Below are 20,850 nucleotides of genomic sequence, written 5' to 3'. Positions count from 1 at the left end.
TTTGTACAACAAAATTCAGACCCTAACTATAACATCCCTGTAACCTTTGTTTTTTTTAAAAGTTAATTTCTATGTTTTTTTTTTTTTTATCCAATTTTGTTAGAAATGGGGGGCTTCTGGTTGGCTTGGGTATGCATCTTACCTAAGCAGAATTCACCCACCCTAGTCAGGGCAAGTCAAATGCATGCAGTGAAGTAACCTGTGCTCACCCTCTGGTAACTTGGCTTTGGCTGTCGGCAGCGTCAGTTGGCCGCAGGGTGGCCAACCCCCCCTATAACCACCCAACCTTGCACAGCCTTCAGTGGGGTTGGTCACAGGCCCTCATTTAGTAATTGCCAGGGGAGGTGGCAGTTCCTAGGATTGCGGGATGGGGGGGCATGCAGCACCCCGCCCAGATTGACTATTGACTATGCCCCAGGGAGATAGCGGTCGCCGAGTCTGCGGGGGGGACCGACGGCCCTCGCATTGAATACTGATAATGCCCCAGAGAGGTGGCGGTCCCCAGGATTGCGGGTGGGGGGGGCTGCGCCCCCACATGTAATTTTATTTTGTGCCCTGGGGAGGTGGTGGTCCCTGGGATGGCCCACCCAGGGGCTTCTAAAAAACAAGCGTGCACATCTTTTTTTCCCCAAATTCACGACAACTGGAATTCTTTTTTTAAAAAGTGTATTTTTTTTTTATCTCTGGCAGGGACCCCAGCACCAGGACAGAGGTGTCTGTGACTCTACCCTGGACACTTGTTTTGTTTTTGTTTTTTTTAACTTTTTTGTGATACTTGGCTGAAGCAGAGTCCCAAGATGGTTGTCAACACTTTCTAGTTTGAAGTGTTGGCAGCCAATCAGAGCTACGTGTTTCCCTGCACGAGCTCATTACTATTCACGAAGTAGTCACGACCACAGATATACAAATTTGGATTTTCCTTTAATATTTCTTAAAGTACTTGACAAATTTACACCAAATAAGCAAAAGCGTAATCTGTGTACCGAAAGCTAGCTTTTGGTGTAATTCCGCCCAATGTTTCAGCTGTAGACGTGCCTAAAGGTCCTATGGGAATTAAGAGGGGATATGCTACTTTTTTGACCCTACCCCCTTTTTCTCCGGGCCCCACTTGACAGATCACCCTGAAACTTTCTGGATGCAACAAGAATAAGAGGGGCACTTATTTTGGCAAATTTCATGAAGATTCGTCAAACGGTCCCCCTATGGACCGTCCAGGCAGGAATGTTTGGTAAAAGTGTGCAGGAATGCCCATGTTACTGCCTGACAGATATCTAGGACTTGAACTCCACGTACTAATGCAGTGGTTGCAGCTTTAGCTCTTGTAGAATGAGCACACAAGCCCTCACAGGTTGCTTCTTAGTCATTGCCACACATTTTAATGAAGAATATGACCCATCTGGAGATGGTCCGCCTCTTCTTTGCACCCACATAACCGACAAAGAGTTGATCACCCACCCGGACCTCAATGGAATGATCAAGGTAGAATGCCAACACTCTTTTTGGGTCAAGGTGGAGGAGTGTCTCCTCTTCCTTAGAATGATGCCGGGGTGTGTAAAAAGTAGGCAAGGTAATGAGTTGGGCTACATGGATGGGCGTAACCACTTTTCAGAGAAAGGTGGCCCGTGTGCAAAGCACCACTGTCAGGATAGATGGAAAAGTAGGGTGGCTTAGATGACAATTCCTGCAGCTCACTTACGCTGCAGGCAAATTTAATGGTAACAAAGAAGGCTGTTTTCAAAGTGAGAAACCTTAGAGGACAATTGTGGAGAGGCTCAAAAGGAGCACACATCAGGAATGTTAGAAACAAATTCAAGTCCCATTGGGGCATGATAAATGGGGAAGGAGGAAACATATGAGTAAGGCCCTTAAGAAACCTATGTTCAATAGGGAATTCAAACAAAGAAGGCTGATCAGGCAGCCATAAGAAAGCAGAGATTGCACGCAAATAACCTTTGGGAGTGCTGAAAGCAGAGCCCTTCTGGGTCAATGAAAGGGTAAGCAATAAAACCTCAGAGAGAGTGGCAGAGAGGGGGTCAACAGACTAGTCTGTGCACCATGCCACAAATTACTTCTGACAGGAGTACACTGTTTTGGTGGAGGGACGCCTGGTTGCTAAGATCACATTACACACTTTGGGTGAAGATCTAAAGTGGTCAACTGCCGCCCCTCAATTCCCACATAAGAAGTCGGATATTCGGATAGTCGGAGAACCCTCCCCTGCTCCTGAAGCAGCAGTTTGATCAGAGGATTGAGGGCCATGCTCAACAGCTTGGAATACCAGACTCATTGTGCCCAGTCCAGAGCCACAAGGATTACTTGTGCCCAGTCGTTAGTGATGTTTTTGAGAACTCTGGCCAGAAGTGGTATAGGCAGAAAGGCACTGAGTGAGTGCCAGCTTGGAAACTCCAACGTGCAACACTGCTGACATTGCAAGTTCTCTGCGAAGGTGAACAGATCTAACCAAGGCTCTCCCCACTGCTGAAGGAGACCTTTGGTCACCTCCGAAAGGAGACACCATTTGTGATTGACCAAGAATTGTTGGCTGAGTTTGCATGCTCTGACGTTCAGAGAACCTGCCAGGTGTTGAACCACCAGGGCTATGCCTAGCTGTGCCAGCCATGCCCCGAGGCACGAAGCATCTTGACAAAGGGTCCACGACCCCACCCCCACTTGTTACAGTACCACATGGTGGTGGTGTTGTCTGTAAACGCTTGCACTATCTTCCCTTTGAGAGAGGGAAGAAATGCTTTCAATGCTAGTCAGATCACCCTGAGCTTCAACACACTGATGTGGAATATGGACTCTGCAAGAGACCAGATGACTCCGATCTCTGCCTCTTCCAGGTGGCCGCCCCATCCAAGGAGCAACAAATCAGTCACTTCTGTCAGATCTGGTTGGAAAAGGAAGAAGGATCTGCCTCTGAACCAATCGGGGTTTGTTAGCCTCCACTGTAGATCTTGCGCAGTTCCATGCGAGATCTGGACCATGTCGGAGAGATTCCCCTGATGCTGTGCCCACTGGAACTTCAGGTCCCACTCCAGAGCCCGCATATGCCTGCTGAGCTGTGTCACCAATAGGATGCAGGAGGCCATGAGGTCTAGCAGCCGTAGAGTCATTCTCACCAAAACCCAGGTTAGAGGCTGAAATATCAGTATCATAGCCTACATATCCTGGACTCGCCGCTCCAGAGGATCCAGAAGTCAGAATCTGAACTGTGTCCATAACAGCTCAGATGAAAGGGAGCATCTGAGAAGGAGTCAGGTGGGACCTTGGCACATTTATAGTGAACCCCAGAGAATGCAGGAGGTCTGTCATAGTCTGCAGGTGGGAGAGGACAGCCTGGGGTGAGCTTGCCTTCAACAGCCAGTTGTCGAGATAGTGGAAGACTGAAAAACCCGGATGAGTTGGGATCACCACCATCACCTTGAAGAACCCCAGAGGGGCACTAGCCTACTGTGAACCAAAAGTATTGTCTGTGGGCAGGCAGGACGGGAATATGGAAGTAAGTATCCTGCAAGTCCATCGCTACCATCCAGTCTCCTGGGTCCAGGACAGGTAGAACCTGAGTCAGAGTGGGCATTTTGAACCTCTTCTTGAGGAAGAGATTGAGGATCTGAAGGTCTAGGATAGGGCAATAGCTGTTGTCCTTTTTGGGCACCAGAAAGTAGCAGGAATAACAGCCACAACCTACTTTTAGCACAGGGATCCTATTCTATGGTTCTCTTGGCAAAGAGAACCGTAACCGCCTCATGGAGAAGTGTCAAGTGATCCTCTGTCATCGAATCGTAGGATGGTGGCATGGATGGAGGGGTAGTTTTGAAGAGGAGAGAACAGCCCCTTTGGATTAGCTGCAAAACCCACCTGTCTGATGTGATGGACTGTCAGCAGAGCAGTTGATGTGGATTCTGCCTCCGATTGGCCTCCGGTGGTGAAGTGTCAGGCAAGGAAAGTTTGGAGGCAGCGTCGGGGTGGACTGGCCAGACCGCTGGCTCCCTGATCATGAGGACAGTAAACCAAAGTCCACGGCCATGTAGAGGCTGGCCAGCTTGCGCAGCACAGTGGCTGGTGGCGAACTGACATGGCTGGGCACCCGTTCCATAGCCACAAAAGGGGAAAGAGGGTCTCAAGGACCTGGCCATAGCATGAGAATCCTTGTAGCGCTCAAGCACGGAGTCTGTCTCCAAACAGATGGGTGTCATTAAAGAGCAAGTTCAACAGATTGGCTTGGACATCCCCCAAAAAGCCAGCAGTCCTCAACCAGGTGCGGCGCCTAAGTACCACTGCTGAAGCAAACGCTCTGCCCAGTTAGACGGTCATGTCCAGTCCATATTTGATTGTGAGCTTTATTGTGTCTCTCCTACCAGCAACAGCTTGAGAGAGTACAGCCCTAGCCTCCTCAGGGACCTGTGGCAGCACTTGCGCAACCATATCCCACAGTGTGTGGGAGTAACAGCTCAAAAGACATGCAGTGTTCACGCAATGCCAGTCTGGAGGAAGTAAATATCTTCTTCCCAAGTTGGTCCAGCCTCTTGGATTTCCTATCCGGGAGTACAGAAGGGAACGTGGCCTGGGATGTAGAGGCTTGGATAAGCAAGCTCTCAGGGGTGGGATGTTGCGTTAGGAACGCTGGGTAAATTGGAGCAGGTTGATGGTGGCGGGCAATAATCCTGTTCACAGGAACCCCTGTGCTGGGTTTGGACCAGGTACCCAGCAGGACATCAGCAAAGGCTTCATTAAAGGGTAATAGGGGTTGAGAGGATGAAGTCCCAGGCTGAAGCACCTGTGTCAGGAGGTTAGACCTGACTGCCAGCAAAGGCAGCCTCAGGTACTAGACTTTGACCACTCTTTGCACCACCATAGAATAGGATGCTCCCTCCTTTGTAGCCACAGTAGGAGAAGAAAGCATGCCATTGCCAGGAGGAGTATCCAGACCACTGGCTTCACCCACGTCGATACGCCAGTCCAAAGGGTTCTGTAACTGGTGTTCTAATAGGTCCAGCGACCCCTCCCATTCATCAACATACCCCAACCCATAAGAATAAGGGTCAGGATCCGACACAGGGGCCAAGGCCCCTGTCGAAGTCAGGAACAGCATTGGGCGACACCAGTTCAGCTCAATGTAGGAGTCGGCAATGAGGATGGGGTCGACGCCCCCGGGGCACGGGCAGCATCTGGGGCGTCAATGTGAGAACCGGCTTCGGGGAAAGTCAAGTGAGTACGACCAATGCCGGTTCGGATCCAGGAACGGATTCAAGGGTACCACCTGGAGCCAGGGCCGAAGCAACAGGCACAGAACCTGAGGGGGCCCCTTCTGACTCCACAGGCCTGAAGTTGCCTCAGCAGAGTGGAACTGCCCAAAGATGAGGTGCCTGGCCTCATAAAACTCTCTGAGTTGGGCTTGAGTCGATCCAGCTCCTGGAGACACTGGGAGGTGCGGAGGAGACCCAGAAGCAGGCTCAGAGGATAGAGGTCTAGATCGAAGATCCTACTTTTCCCCTGTCTTGTCAACCAACGGATGGGGTGAAATCGACTTCTTACTGTGCCTTGACTTACCCGAAGGACTTGGAGCGGGAAGATGATGAAGAAGGGCTTTGCAACCATTGTCAGGACCTTCCTCTTAACCAAGATCGGGAGCGATACAGAGCTGGGCCGCAAGGAGCTTTAGGGACTGCTCCCTAAAAGCTTTTAGATTCATGGCCCCAGCACTTGGAGCACGGGTCAGATTTCGCTCCAGACATCATAGGCACACGAGGTGTGGATTTGTCACATATATCGCCTGATGGCAGGATCTGCAGGGTTTTAACCCGGTATTACACAAAGACGCCTGGTGGAAATTCTAAGGTAAGGAATCTGCAAGAAGATGTCTCTATCGGATTCTAATGTTACTTTAACCTTTAGAGTGGCATTGTGTATGTGTGTGTGAGAGAATAAAAATGTGTGCAAGAGATATAGTTAGAAAGAGTGTGTGTGAAACCGAGAGGCATATTTACAATTTTTGTGATGTTCCGGTGGCATTGTACACTGCGCCGTATATACAAGGCGGCATGCCACATTTTATGGCTTAACGGCACCTTGTAAATATGGACCCTTCACATGCATCATTTTGCGTGGAAGGGGCGTGAAATAGGTGTTGCTGTAGGCATTCCACAGCAACACCCATTGCATTTTGACTTTTCCCCAGATTTACAAGAAATCATAAATCTGTGGCAGCGCCAAAACCTAACGCCACCCCAGAGGTGGCATTAGCATGGTGCAACTAGGAGAAATGCTTTCATTCCTTTGTGGTTTTTGCTCTCTGAATGTGTGCTGCATTCTGCAGCACACATAGAAAGAGCAAATCGCCACTGAAGATTGTTTTTGTGCAGGAAGGGGTCACTTCCTGCACAAAGACAATCTCCCCCGCAACACTGCGATCCTTGCACCATGGCGCAAGGGCGGCTGCGTTGACGCTAGGCAGCTAATTTAGCACTGGCGCAGGGGGAAACACAGGGATGCACCGTCTTTTTTATAAATACGGTGCATCCCTGTGTTTCAAAATTGACAGAGCAAGGCGCTGTCAATTTTGGAGCAGGCCACACCAGTTCTTTGTAAATATACCCGAGTGTGAGAGAGAATGACAGAGAATGTGTGTGTGTCAGTATGTGTTTGTGTGTGTCAGTATGTGTTTGTGAGTGCATGTGTATGTGTTATGCTTGCAAGTGTGTTTCTGGTCTGGCATACTGGAGGTTATTCTTGCCTCAAACTGTCTTAGAAAGCCACTAAAGCAGTCATACCCAGCAGCAGGGACACAGAATACGTGCCACCACACCTGGCCGAAGACCCTGACCTGATGTACGTAGTTCTTAGCATTTGGGGTGGACCCATAGCAAAATGTTAGAACCAATATTGGAGGTAATTCTTATCATGAGATTTCCTGTACTCATTTTATAGGGGTTGTCAATGGCAAAATGCTAACCCTTGTATTCCAGAGGGAATCTTTACAGGTACCCATGACTATGGCTGATAAATTTCTAGCACTGTCATATTGTATACGCTCCCTGGCATAAGGGACTCACCCATGCAAAATAACCTATCTATAGAAATATGGTCTACAGTGTAGTTGATGCATACTGTAAGCATGTCAAGATGCTTTAGAACTATTACTAGCCAATACTATCATCACATAGTAAAGAAGTCTTCCCATTGCTGACTGTCACATCATTATGTTTTTAAGGTGACTGAACTCCCCTCAGGATCCAAGAGGTGTAGGACAAGCACTGTTTCTCAATGGCAGCACATGCCTTCTGCCCAATCAAATATTTTACTCAAGATAACCAACATGTGGGCAGAAACAAAGCCCTTCTCTTAGTTTTGATCCTCAAATCTCTTTTTCTATTGATTACACATGCTGCGATGTACATCCAGAGCTAAAAAGTAAAAATCTGAATTTCAGAAGCTCTGAAACACATCCATTAACTAAAGTATTTTTTTTTTAAAAGTGCATCACAACTCTATATAAGTATCTTAGCTTTTCCAGACTGATGCATGAAGTTATGTCAATGGTTACAAAGTATTAGTCATTATCCAGAAGCTGTGCAGTGGCGTATTGCACTCTGCTTTATTAAACATCACAGTGTTTTCAATCATTGCCAATAATCATGTACAGTTCCTATGTGCACCCATTCTGCCTTTGAGTCATTGAAATCTTCGTAAGTGGATGGCAGTGACTATCAGGAACTAGGTAGAGCACAGTTGTCCTATCAGAATATGTATCCTTTCTACCAAAGCATATTCATGCAACATTGTATTTTTCCTAAATTAATATGGGCTCACTTATACTTTGTTCACTTCATACATGTTTAGTGGACTCCATTAAATGTGTCACTGCATGGATACTAAACTGATGCATATTTGTTCCTCAGTGAGTAATCATTGAGCTAAATATATATTCTTTGCAATAATTGCCCATGTCTGTACAGCACATGTCTACAGGAATAGCCACTGCTCAACCTTTGTATGGTAAGCAGCATGGATGTTTAATTTTCTTTTCTTCTGAAGAACTTTCTACTTCGTGGCCAAAGCGTAGCAGATCTTTGTACAGAGAATGACCCAGCGCGAAATGGACAGTTTCTGTACTGCCCGACCCATCTTTGCACCAACGTAGCCCACAAAGAGTTGGTCGGCCACCCAGAACTCTTTTCTGCGGTCAAGGTAGAACGATAACGCTCTTTTTGGGTCCAGCCAACGGAGACGCTCTAAGAAAATGCCTCCTTGGCATGGTTAGCCCCTGACTTTTTGCCTTTGCTGATGCTAAGTTTTGATTGAAAGTGTGCTGGGGCCCTGCTACCCAGGCCCCAGCACCAGTGCTCTTTCCCTAAACTGTACCTTTGCTTCCACTATTGGCACAGCCCTGGCACTCAGATAAGTCCCTTGTAACTGGTACCCCTGGTACCAAGGGCCCTGTTGACAGGGAAGTTTTGTAAGGGCTGCAGCATGCCTTATGCCACCCTGGGGACCCCTCACTGAGCACATGCACACTGCCTCACAGCTTGTGTGTGCTGGTGGGGATAAAATGACTATGTCGACATGGCACTCCCCTCAGAGTGCCATGCAAACCTCACACTGCCTGTGCCATAGGTAAGTCACCCCTCTAGCAGGCCTTACAGCCCTAAGGCAGGGTGCACTATACCATAGGTGAGGGCATAACCGCATGAGCACTATGCCCCTACAGTGTCTAGGCAAAACCTTAGACATTGTAAGTGCAGGGCAGCCATAAGAGTATATGGTCTGGGAGTTTGTCAAACACAAACTCCACAGTTCCATAATGGCTACACTGAAATCTGGGAAGTTTGGTATTAAACTTCTCAGCACAATAAATGCACACTGATGCCAGTGTGCAATTTATTGTAAAATGCATCCAGAGGGCATCTTAGAGATACCCCCTGAATACCAATCCAACTTCTAGTGTAGGGCAAACCAGTTTCTGCCAGCCTGCCACAACCAGACGAGTTGCTGGCCACATGGGGAGAGTGCCTTTGTCAGTCTGTGGCTAGGAACAAAGCCTGTACTGGGTGAAGGTGCTTCACACCTTTCCCTGCAGGAACTGTAACACCTGGCTGTGAGCCTCAAAGGCTCACCCCCTTTGTTATAGCACCACAGGACATCCCAGCTAGTGGAGATGTCCGCCCCTCCGGCCTCTGCTCCCACTTATGGCGGCATGGCTGGAGGAGATAATTAGGAAAACAAGGAGGAGTCACCCACCAGTCATTACAGCCCCCAATGTGCCCTGAGCTGAGGTGACCCCTGCCTTTAGAAATCCTCTATCTTAGTTTTGGAGGATTTCGCCAATAGGATTAGGGATGTGCCCCCCTCCCCTCAGGGAGGAGGCACAATGAGGGTGTAACCACCTTCCAGGTCAGTAGCTATTGGCTACTGCTCTCCCAGACCTAAACACACCCCTAAATTTAGTATTTAGGGCCACCCCAGACACCGGGGAATCAGATTCCTGCAACCTGAGCTAAAGAAGAAGGACTGCTGACCTACAAGCCTGCAGAGACGACGGAAGACGACAACTGCTTTGGCCCCAGCCCTACCGCCCTGTCTCCGGAGTCGAAAACCTGCAACCAGCGACGCATCCAACAAGGACCAGCGACCTTTGAAGCCTCAGAGGACTGCCCTGACCCCCAGGACCAATAAACTCCCGTGAGCAGTGGCTCTGCTCAACATCCTGCAACAAAGTTGCAACTTTTCTTCAACTTTAAAGACATCACTCTTCCCACCGGAAGCGTGAGACTTCACACTCTGCACCCGACGCCCCCGGCTCGAGATCCAGAGAACTAAAACCGCAAGGAGGACTCCCCGGCGACTTCGACCCCGTGAGTAGCCTGAGACGACACCCCTGGACCCCCACAGTGACGCCTGCAGACAGAATCCAGAGGCTCCCCCTGACCGCGACTGCCTGTAACATGGGGCCCGAACCCTGGACCAAGCACTGCACCCGCAGCCCCCAGGACCTGAAGGAGCCGAACCTCAGTTCAGGAGTGACCCCCAGGTGACCCTCTGCCTAGCCCAGGTGGCGGCTGGCCCGAGAAGCCCCCCCTGTGCCTGCGTGCACTGCTAGAGTGACCCCGGGTCCCCTCCATTGAAACCTATACAAAACCCGACGCCTGCTTTGCACACTGCACCTGGCCGCCCCTGTGCCGCTGAGGATACATTTTGTGTGCCTACTTGTGTCCCCCCCCAGTACTCTACAAAACACCCCTGGTCTGCCCCCCGAGGACTCAGGTACTTACCTGCTGGCAGACTGGAACCGGAGCACCCCTGTTTTCCATAGGCGCCTATGTGTTTTGTGCACCTCTGTGACCTCTGCACCTCACCGGCCCTTAGCTGCTGGTGTGGTAACCCCAAAGTTACCACACCAGCAGCTCAGGGCCGGTCAGGTGCAGAGGCCAAAGAGGGGCCCAAAACACATAGGCGCCTATGGAGGACAGGGGTGCTCCGTTCCAGTCTGCCAGCAGGTAAGTACCCGCGTCCTCGTGGGCAAACCAGGGGGGTTTTGTAGAGCATTGGAGGGGACACAGGTAGGCACACAAAACACACCCTCAGCGGCACAGGGGCGGATGGATGCAGTGTGCAAAGCAGACATCGGGTTTTGTATAGGAAACAATGGAGGGACCCGGGGTCACTCTAGCGGTACAGGCAGGGCACAGGGGGACTTCATTGGCCAGCCACCACCTGGGCTAGGCAGAGGGTGGCCTGGGGGGTCACTCCTGCACTGAAGTTCGGTTCCTTCTGGTCCTGGGGGTGCAGTGCTTGGTCCAGGCGTTGGGTCCCTTGTTACAGGGAGTCGCGGTCAGGGGGAGCCTCTGGATTCTCTCTGCAGATGTCGCTGTGGGGGTCCAGGGGGGTTGTCTCGGGCTACTCACGGGGTTGCAGTCGCCGGGGAGTCCTCACTGTGGTGTTGGTTCTCTGGATCTCAAGCTGGGGGTGTCGGGTGCAGAGTGTGAAGTCTCACGCTTCCGGCAGGAAGAGTGAGTTCTTTAGAAGTTGAAGAAAAGTTGCAAGTTTGTTGCAGGTTCTTGATGAGAGCTGCTGCTCACTGGAATTTCTTGGTCCTGGGGGTCAGGGCAGTCCTCTGAGGCTTCAGAGGTCGCTGGTCCCTGTTGGATGCGTCGCTGATTGCAGGTTTTCGACTCAGGAGACAGGCTGGTAGGGCTGGGGCCAAAGCAGTTGTCATCTTCCTTCGTCTCTGCAGGCTTGTAGGTCAGCAGTCCTTCTTCTTGATTCAAGTTGCAGGAATATGATTTCCTGGGTTCTGGGGTGCCCCTAAATACTAAATTTATGGGTGTTTTTAGGCCTTGGAGGGCAGTAGCCAATGGCTACTGTCCTAGAGGGTGGATACACCCTCTTTGTGCCTCCTCCCTCAGGGGAGGGGGGCACATCCCTAATCCTATTGGGGGAATCCTCCAAAACTAAGATGGAGGATTTCTAAAGGCAGGGGTCACCACAGCTCAGGGCACCTTAGGGGCTGTCCTGACTGGTGGGTGACTCCTCCTCGTTTTCCTAATTATCTCCTCCAGCCTTGCCGCCAAAAGTGGGGGTAGTGGCCGGCGGGGCGGGCATCTCCACTAGCTGGGATGCCCTGGGGTGCTGTAACAAAGGGAGTGAGCCTTTGAGGCTCATCACCAGGTGTTACAGTTCCTGCAGGTGGAGATGTGAAGCACCTCCACCCAGTGCAGGCTTTGTTCCTGGCCACAGAGTGACAAAGGCACTCTCCCCATGTGGCCAGCCACTCGTCTGATTGTGGCAGGCTGGCAGAAACTGGTCCGTCCCACACTAGAAGTTGGATTGGTATGCAAGGGGCATCTCTAAGATGCCCTCTGGGTGTATTTCACAATAAATTCCACACTGACATCAGTGTGCATTTATTGTGCTGAGACGTTTGATACCAAACTTTCCAGATTTCAGAGTAGCCATTATGGAACTGTCGAGTTCGTGTTTGACAAACTCCCAGACCATATACTCTTATGGCTACCCTGCACTTACAATGTCTGTTTTGCTTAGACACTGTAGGGGCATAGTGCTCATGCACATATGTCCTCACCTGTGGTGTAGTACACCCTGCCATAGGGCTGTAAGGCCTGCTAGAGGGGTGACTTACCTATGCCACAGGCAGTGACAGGTTGGCATGGCACTCTGAGGGGAGTGTCATGTCGACTTAGTCATTTTCTCCCCACCAGCACACACAAGCTGTGAGGCAGTGTGCATATGCTGAGTGAGGGGTCCCCAGGGTGTCATAAGACATTTTGCAGCCCTTAGACACCTTCCCTGGCATCAGGGCCCTTGGTACCAGGGGTACCAGTTATAAGGGACTTAACTGAGTGCCAGGGTTGTGCCAATTGTGGAAACAAAGGTACAGTTTAGGGAAAGAACACTGGTGCTGGGGCCTGGTTAGCAGGGTCCCAGCACACTTTCAATCAAAACTTGGCATCAGCAAAGGCAAAAGGTCAGGGGGTAACCATGCCAATGAGGCATTTCCATACAGCCGCCCCATCCCAGAAGTGGTGCATCTGTCACTACTGTGAGATCTGGTTGGGTAAGGGAGAGGAGTCTGCCTTTGACCCAATCGCAGTTCACTAACCACCACTGCAGATCCTTTGCAGTCCCCTTCGAGATCTGAACCACGTCGGTAAGATTTCCCTGATGCTGTGCCCATTGGAACTTCAGGTCCCACTGCAGAGCCCTCATATGCCATCTGGCATGCTTGAGCAGCAGGATGCAGGGAGCCATGAGTCCCAGCAGCATCAGAGTCTGTCTCACTGAAATCCAGGTCAGAGGCTGAAACATCGGTATCATAGCCTGAATATCCTGAACGCACTGCTCAGGAGGATAGCACCGATACTGCACTGTGTCCAGAACAGCTCTGATGTGAAGGTGAGCTTCTGAGAGGGAGTCAGGTGTGATTTCGCCACATTGATAGTGAACCCCAGCGAGTGCAGGAGGTCCGTCGTCGTCTGGAAATGGGTGACGAGAGCCTGGGGCGTGGGAGCCTTCAACAGCCAATCATCAGGTATGGGAAGAGTGAAATCCCTGACCTGCACAGATGAGCTGCTACCACCGCCATTGTCTTTGTGAACTCACGAGGGGCACTGGTGAGAACGAAAGGGAGCGCGGTAAATTGAAAGTTCTCGTGGCCCACCTTGAACCGCAGGTAACACCTGTGGGCTGGCAGTATGGGGATATGACCATCCAGTCTCCTTGATCTAGGGCAGACAAGACCTGAGCAAGAGTGAGCATCTTGAATTTCTCCTTCTTGAGGAGGAGAAGGACGTCCCGTATATCCAGGATAGAGAGAAAGGCCTTGGTTTTTTGGGCAATCAAAGTAGTGAGAATAACAACCGCTGCCTACTTCTGACATCGGGACTATTTCTATGGCTCCCTTGGCCAAGAGAGCAGTAACTTCCTCACAGAGCAAAACCAGATGGCCCTCCATTAGCTGTTCCTTTGTCGGGGGGATAGAGGGAGGGAAAGACTAGAAGGGGAGGGAGTAGCCCTTTTGTATGATCTGCAGAACCCATTTGTCCGTTGTGATGGAAAGCCAGTGAGAGAGATGAAATTGAATCCTCTCTCCAACTGGACGGACGTGGTCCTGCAGAACCACACTAGTAGGGCTTGGACGCAGTGGAGAGGGGCTGTGTCGTGGCCGACCTCTGGCCAGACCCTCTGGGTCTGATGGTACCACCACCACGTCCTCCTCTGGGATGTTGTGAAGCCTGAGGACAGTGGCTAAACTGTAGCTGGCGTGGTACCATGCCCCTTCCGAAGCCTCGAAAGGGGCAAAAGACAGACTGCTGTCGTCCTGGCACTGAAAGGCCCAAGGATCTGGCTGTAGCTCGAGAATCCTTGAACCTCTCAAGCGCGGAGTCTGCCTTCTCACTAAAAAGGGGAGAGGCATCAAAAGGCATGTCCATCAAACTTGACTGGACATCCCCCGAAAAGCCAGTTGAACGTAGCCAGGCGTGGCGATGTATGGTCACTGACGGTGAAATCGCTCTGCCGAGCGATTCGGTCATGTCCAATCCACACCTGACCATAAACTTGGCTGAATCACTCCCATCCTTTACAGCCTGGGTGAGAGTGTGCGGTACACCCTCTAGGACCTGGTGAAGCACCAGTGCTACCGTATCCCATAAAGTATGGGAAAAACAGCCCAATAGGCAAGAGGTGTTTACGGACCTCAATGCCATGCTGGTGGAAGAAAACATTATCTTTCCAAGCTGGTCCAGCCTCTTGGATTCCCTATCCGGGGGAGTAGATGGGAAGGCACCACGGGAAGTAGAGGTTTAGACTACCAAGCTCTCAGGAGTGGGGAGTTGAGTCAGGAAACTAGGGTCGCTCGGAGCAGGTCTATGGCTGCGGCCGACTGTCCTATTCACAGGAGCCTCTGTGTTGGTTTTAGACCATGTACCCAGAAGGACATCCGTTAGGGCCTCATTGAAGGGCAACATGGGTTCTGATGTTGTCCCGGTTGAAGCACCTATGTCAGGAGATTCGTCCTGACTGGCACCATAGGCAAGTCTAGGTCCTGGACCTCAGCTGTCCAGGGCACCACCATAGCATAAGAAGCTCCCTCCTCCGTAGCCACATTAGGAGGAGAGAGCATGACAGTAATTGGAGATGTGTCCAGTCCACTGGCCTCCACTAGATCCTCATACCAGTCCTGTTCCAGGTCATATTCCAAAGGGTCCCTAGACCCCTCTCATTCCTCTCCTGTACCTGGCTGTTCTAAATAATGCTCAGACAATGATCTGGCCTGAATCGGCGACAAAGTCAGAGTCGCTCCGGCTCCGGATCATCCGGAATGAGGATGGGGCTACCACCAGTGGGTGCCGGTGGTGGAGAAAGCTTCGACGTCGGACCTGGCGCCAGAGGAGGTCGACTGTGACGGACCGGAGCCGGTCCGGATCCAGTATTGGATCCTGGGGTCCCCAATGGCGCAGAGGCCAAAGCCACCAATGTCGAACACGAAGGGGCTCCTTGTTACCCCACGCGGCCCAAAGACCCACCCGAGGGTGCTGCCCACTCAAAAACTAGATGCATGCCTCGTAAAATTATTTTATGTGAGCGGGGGTCGCTCTGATTCCCGGAAAAGGAGGAAGACGTGGAGTTGACCCTGGCGACAGCTCTGCGGAACCGCGCTTGGAATGTCGACGTTCTCTAGACGTCTCATCGGCCGACGGGCATGGGAATGTCGAAGTCCGCTTGGATTTCGTCTTCTTCTTGTGCCTCTTACCTGAATGATCAGATAACCTTGAATGCGAGGAAGAGGACTTGGGGCTCTGGGAGCAGTGCTGCGACCTTTTCCTACTTCGGGACTTGTGACCTCCTCGCAGTCGCACTAAACAAAGACGGCTGTCGGGCCGCAAGAAGCTTAAGGGATCTCTCCCTCATGGCCTTCGGAGCCATGGCCCGACAGTTGGAGCACGAGGTGGAATCGTGATCCTTGCAAGGCACCAAAGGCAAACTCGGTGCGGGCCCGTCACGACATAGTGCAATTACATGCACCACACGGCTTGAACCCAGTCTTTCTCAAAGACATGACTTCAAACAGTCAAAAAGATGAAAAGGCCTTGACGAACATTGAAGAAAGGGTAGCTCTAATCCGGATCTTAACTGTCGCGGAAGGAAAAGAACTGACGTACACGCGCTGAGGTGGCATCTATATAGACAACCGTAACGTCATAGACGGCTCCAACGATGTTGACGACGCCACGCAGAGCTGGATGACGCACACGGATTCACACGACGCCACCCGACGGCGCACGCAGAGTACTGCTAAGCAGAAGAATTCTGGATTCGAAGCGGACGCCATGGATTTCTAAGGGAAGGAAACTGCAGCTAGAAGTCTCTATCAGATATTGTAATTTCCTTCACTTACAAGCAGTCTGGTTCTGAGTTTCCTCTGTCTGTTAAGGCTCATTCTACTCAGGGTATGGCCACCTCCAAGACAGAATGGGCAGGGGTTTCTGTGGAAGATATTTGTGCTGCTGCAACCTGGGCCTCTCCATCCACATTTGTGTCCCACTATGGGCTGCATGTTGCTCAGTGCCCAGAGTCTGCTTCTGAGGTTCATACTAAGGCTCCTTCCCAGATTCCAGGGTGAGATGTTCAGTTCGGGGTGAGTCTGGTGTGGCCTTTCTTACAGAACGGACATTAGGGGCATGTAAGGTGGTGTGTTTTGTTTTCAATACAAATAACTGGCACCTGCATGTCTGAGTGTCCTGGTTTTCTGTTGATCTGTGTGAGTTGATAAGAAAGCCTTTTGCTTGGGTATCTCCTAATTTAGTACGGGCTAGGATGAGTGAAGGAAGCTGGCTCTCAATGTAGTGCACTAAAATGAAGTACACTGTGCAGGATGTACAGTGAATACCCAAAGTTTTGCAGAGGCAGAAATAGATAGGTCTAGTGCTCTTTTGGTGGTAGTGTGGGCGAGCAGCTAGGCTTATGAAGGAGTTGTGTTAAGCATTTGTTGTACTCACAGAGGCAAGTAATGAGACACACACTCAAAGAATAAATCCAAGACCAATTTAGAAAAGTAACAGTTGCTTTTATATATATGCTTTGAACCCAAGAACTTTGTTACAAGGTAAGCAGTTTTTAAATTAAAAATACTTTGTTGTTTCAAAAATCGACACAGTGCGATTTTCAGAGTCTTCAATGTTAACCTATGGAAGGAAAACATGAATGCAATTTCTCAGTTAAGTACACAACTTACAACCCTAGTCTTCAGGGTTTCAGGCTAGCACCGGGCAAGGTTCAGGTTGGAACCGAGAGTGCACCCACAGTGGCACTGGGGTGGTTGGGTGCCAAGGTCGAAGTCAGTGCCCAATGTTAGTTTATTTATATGAGATGCTGGATACCAAACATCCCTATTGTCAGTGAAGCCATCTTGTAGCTGGAGAACTCGTAATAGCCAGTGTCCAGCACATTTACTTAAAATAGCTGCACTGTTCACTTACTATGTCTGAGAATCGACAAAGCCATAGCAGGCACATATCTGCACATGCAGGTATGCCCTCACATGTAATATAATGCATCCTGCCTGTAGGGCTGGAAGGCCTGCCAGAGGGGTGACTTACATATATTGCATGCAGTGTGCAGGGAACAGGGCGCACAGAGTGTGCCATGTCGTGTTTTCATTTTAGGTTTGCACCAAGACACGCAGCATGAGAAGGCAGCACTGTGTGCACTCAGGTGAGAGGGTCCCTGGGGGTGGCACAATCTGTGCTGCAACCGTCACAGGCCTTCCTTTAGTACCCCATGCCCTAGGTACCAGGGGTACCATTGTCTAGAGACTTACCATGGCAACTAAAGGCTTGCCAATAGGGAAAATGACTGTGCAGTTTTAGGGAAAGAGATTTGTCATTGGGGACCGGTTTAGCAGGGACCCGGTGCACTTTCAAATGAAATTGCACCAGAAAGCAGACAAAAAGGGTTGGGGGTGACCATGTCAAAAGAGGCACTTTCCTGTATGACTCCCTGGTTTCCTGGCCTTCTTATCTTGGCTTCATTGAACTATGCTTGGGTAGGGCTCAGGAACTGCTGGGGATTAGGGTGGGTTTTATGGGAAGAGTTTGGAGGGAGACTAGAAATAGAAAAAAGGTTTGGTGAAGGTGTGGAAAAAGGGGGCACAGGAGGTAAAACCTAATTTAGTAAGTACTCGGACGAGGAAGAGCGAATCAGAGTAATGAAAACTGCGGATAAGTAATCCGGTCAATATATACATACGTATATATCGTAAACCATATAACTCAATAAAAGAATAGAGAGCGCGAGAGAGAGAGACAAATCAGAATCAGACATAACCAGAAAAGATGTGAAGTTACATACCTAAGGCAAACATGCCCCGTAACTTGGCCAGTCCAACTGCAACATCAGCTTTTTGCCATGTGTCCAGGCATTAATGGTTTATGAAAGTATGGGCATTAACCCGCATGGTTGCCCTGCAGATGCCAGGAAGCGATACCCGGCAAACAGGGCTGAAGAAGCAGCGACCTTCCTTGTGCAGTGTGCCTTCACTTCTGCCAGCAGTGGTCTCCCTGCTTTCTCATGGCAGAACGCAATAACCGCAACTACCCAGCGAGCAGGACTCATCTTTGGTAGAGCTTGTCCTTGCCTCGGCGAAGCAAAGGAGACTAAGAGTTGATCAGATTTTCTGAATGATTTAGTTCTGTAAGGTAAAACTTAAGATAGTGTTTAATGTCCAGTGAATGTAAGCCCCTTTCAGCTGGCAAAGATGGGTTACAGAAAAATAATACAATATATTAATTGAGGTGAAAAGTTGTTGGCAATTTTGGGATGAAACTGGGGTTGGTTCTCAAAATGACCCTATCCTCTCGAAACTACAAATATGGTTCATGGATTGTCAATGCCTGAATTTCGCTTATTCTCCTTGCAGAGGTGATAGCTAAAAGAAAGGCAACTTTCCAGGATAAAAGATTTCAGCTTTATGGATCGGTTCAAAAGGAGCTCTTATCAGCTGAGATAAGACTGTATTCAATTGCCAAGCTACCGGCGGAGGTTTAAACAGAGGATAGGCCCGAAAAAGGCCCTTCATAAACTCCTTAATCAGTCTTTTGGACCACAAAGAGAGCTCTCTTTTATGTCTCCTGAATCTTGATATTGCCTCCAGGTGTACCTTAATAGATGAATAGGTCAGACCAGACTGCAAGCTGCAGAAGATAAGGAGGAATCTGTTCTGGAGAGCAGGAAATGGGATGCAGTGACTGAGAACCCCACCAGGCACAAAACTTCTTCTACTTTGCAGAACAACATTAATTCATGGCCCCCTTGATCTTGTCAAAAAATTACTCTGCAGTCCTCTGAGACACTCACTGTTTCGAACTCAGTGTTGTGAGGAACAAAGCAGACAAGTAGGAAAGGCCTTTGCGATTTCAGTGTCTGTACCTGTCCCCAGAAAAACTGCTTACCTTGATGTAATTAGTGAGGCTTGGAGTTTCGAAAAGCTTCAGACAAGCAAGAGTTGAGTTTCTGGCCGAAAGAAAGGTGGGTGGTGCCCGGATCTTTTTAGAAAAGCCACCACCAGAGCCATGCATTTCGTGATGTCCCTTGGGGTGGATAGAAGGCCAAAAGGAAGCACCTTGAATTGATAATGGCACCCTGCCAACTGGAATCATAGGAACTTTTGATGCTTGATGTAGACGGGAATATGGAAATACACATTCAGCAGATCCCGGGATGTAATGACATCTCCTGGATCTACAAGCTGTAGAATTTCCTGTAAGAACAGCAACCTGAAGAACTGTTTCTTGATAAATTTGTTTGAAAGCCTTAAGTCCATCACATGCCTCCACTTGCCTCTTTCTGATGAAGAAAAGGTTAGAATAGAATCCCTTATTGTGCTTATCCAACATGACTTCCTCTATTCCACTTTTGGAGAGAAGCAAACTGATCTCCTGTTTCAGCAGAAACAGATGCCGATGCGTGTTGGAATATGTGGAGACTTTTTAACAAATTCCAGGGTGTGACCATGCTGGATTATCTCTAACACCCATTTGTTGGAAGAGATCTGTAGAATTTGGAAAGGAAATTGCTAAATTGTTGATGTGGGACTGAGATGGTCGGTGCTTGGAATATATCATTGTCTTCTGGAGGAGTCTTGCAGTTTTCCTCCAGTCGGAGGACCTCTCTGTGCTGGCTGCCAAGGGTACTTGAAACATGCTGCCTTGTAAATTGCTTGGGAAGGATAAGCTGACTGAAATCCCTGTTGGGAACCTGGCTGGTATGTGGTCTTTTGGTTAAGTGGTTGAGGTGAACTGACCTCTGCCTATTCCTCCTTGAAAGGAAAGAAAACCTCTCTGTTGGAGTGTGCCCAGTAAGCAAATGGTTTCAGTGGCTGATTTAATGGGCTGCTGGGCATCATCCACATGATTCCTGAATAGATTTTCAGCATTGAATGGCATGTCCAAAATGTTTGCCTGAACTTCTGGACGGAAAGATGTTGCCTTTAACTAACCCTGACATCATAAGACCACCGCTCCAGCCGTTTGACCGAAAGCAGAAGAGGAGATGTCCATTGCGGCATTAATAATATTTGAAGAGAACATTTCTTCCTACATTAGTATCTCTCTTGCCTCCTTTCATTTGTCTTGCGGAAGATATTCTAAAACTCTGACATGTCAGACCACATTTGGCAGTTATATCTTCCCAAAATTGCCAGCCATGACTGAGAACCTTTTACTGATGTTATCAAGCCTACAACCTTCTTTATCAGGCGGAGCCGAGCAAGGAGAAGAGGAGTTTTTAGCTCTCCATTGTGCCACCTGCATTATAACAGAGTCAGGTCTAGGGTGACCAATAAGGCACATTGGTGCATTGTCAGGGGCTCTATGGGCCACATGTACAGAAGGATTTAGCAGTTGCAAATGTCTAATTGGGCTTTTTGCGACTGCTAAATGGCTTACTGACATGTACCAACCCTATTTTGCGAGTCGGTAACCTATTATCGAGTCCCAAAATAGGGTTTGCGATTCGGTATTAGGAAGGGGCGTGTAAAGGGCGTCCCTTCCTAATAGCAACTCGCAGGGCCATGTATGAATGTTTTGAAACAGGAATGTGGTTGCAAACATTCACAGATTACCACCAATTTCAAATTTGTGGTAAGCAATTTGCAAACGGCAACGGGTCTCCAAGGGATGCTTTTCCCTTTGCGCCAAAAAATTTTCACAGCACCTACTCTTAAAAAATTAAAAGAAAACTTTACATTTTTTTGTTTGAAATGCATCTGCTTTTCCTTTCAGGCAAACAGGCTGCATTTAAAAAATAAAAATAAATAACTGCTATATTTGAAAA

General features: G+C 49.4%; 1 protein-coding gene across 3 annotated transcripts in view; it reads right to left on the bottom strand.

Moving 5' to 3' along the window:
- The window catches only part of CFAP70 (cilia and flagella associated protein 70), a 947,035-nt gene that overhangs the window by 592,587 nt on the left and 333,598 nt on the right, over positions 1 to 20,850 (bottom strand). The window lies entirely within an intron of this gene.

Source organism: Pleurodeles waltl, chromosome 10, assembly GCF_031143425.1.
Source record: "Pleurodeles waltl isolate 20211129_DDA chromosome 10, aPleWal1.hap1.20221129, whole genome shotgun sequence".
In the NCBI taxonomy this organism is placed as follows: Eukaryota; Metazoa; Chordata; class Amphibia; order Caudata; family Salamandridae; genus Pleurodeles; species Pleurodeles waltl.
This window is presented reverse-complemented; position numbering and strand designations above follow the sequence as displayed.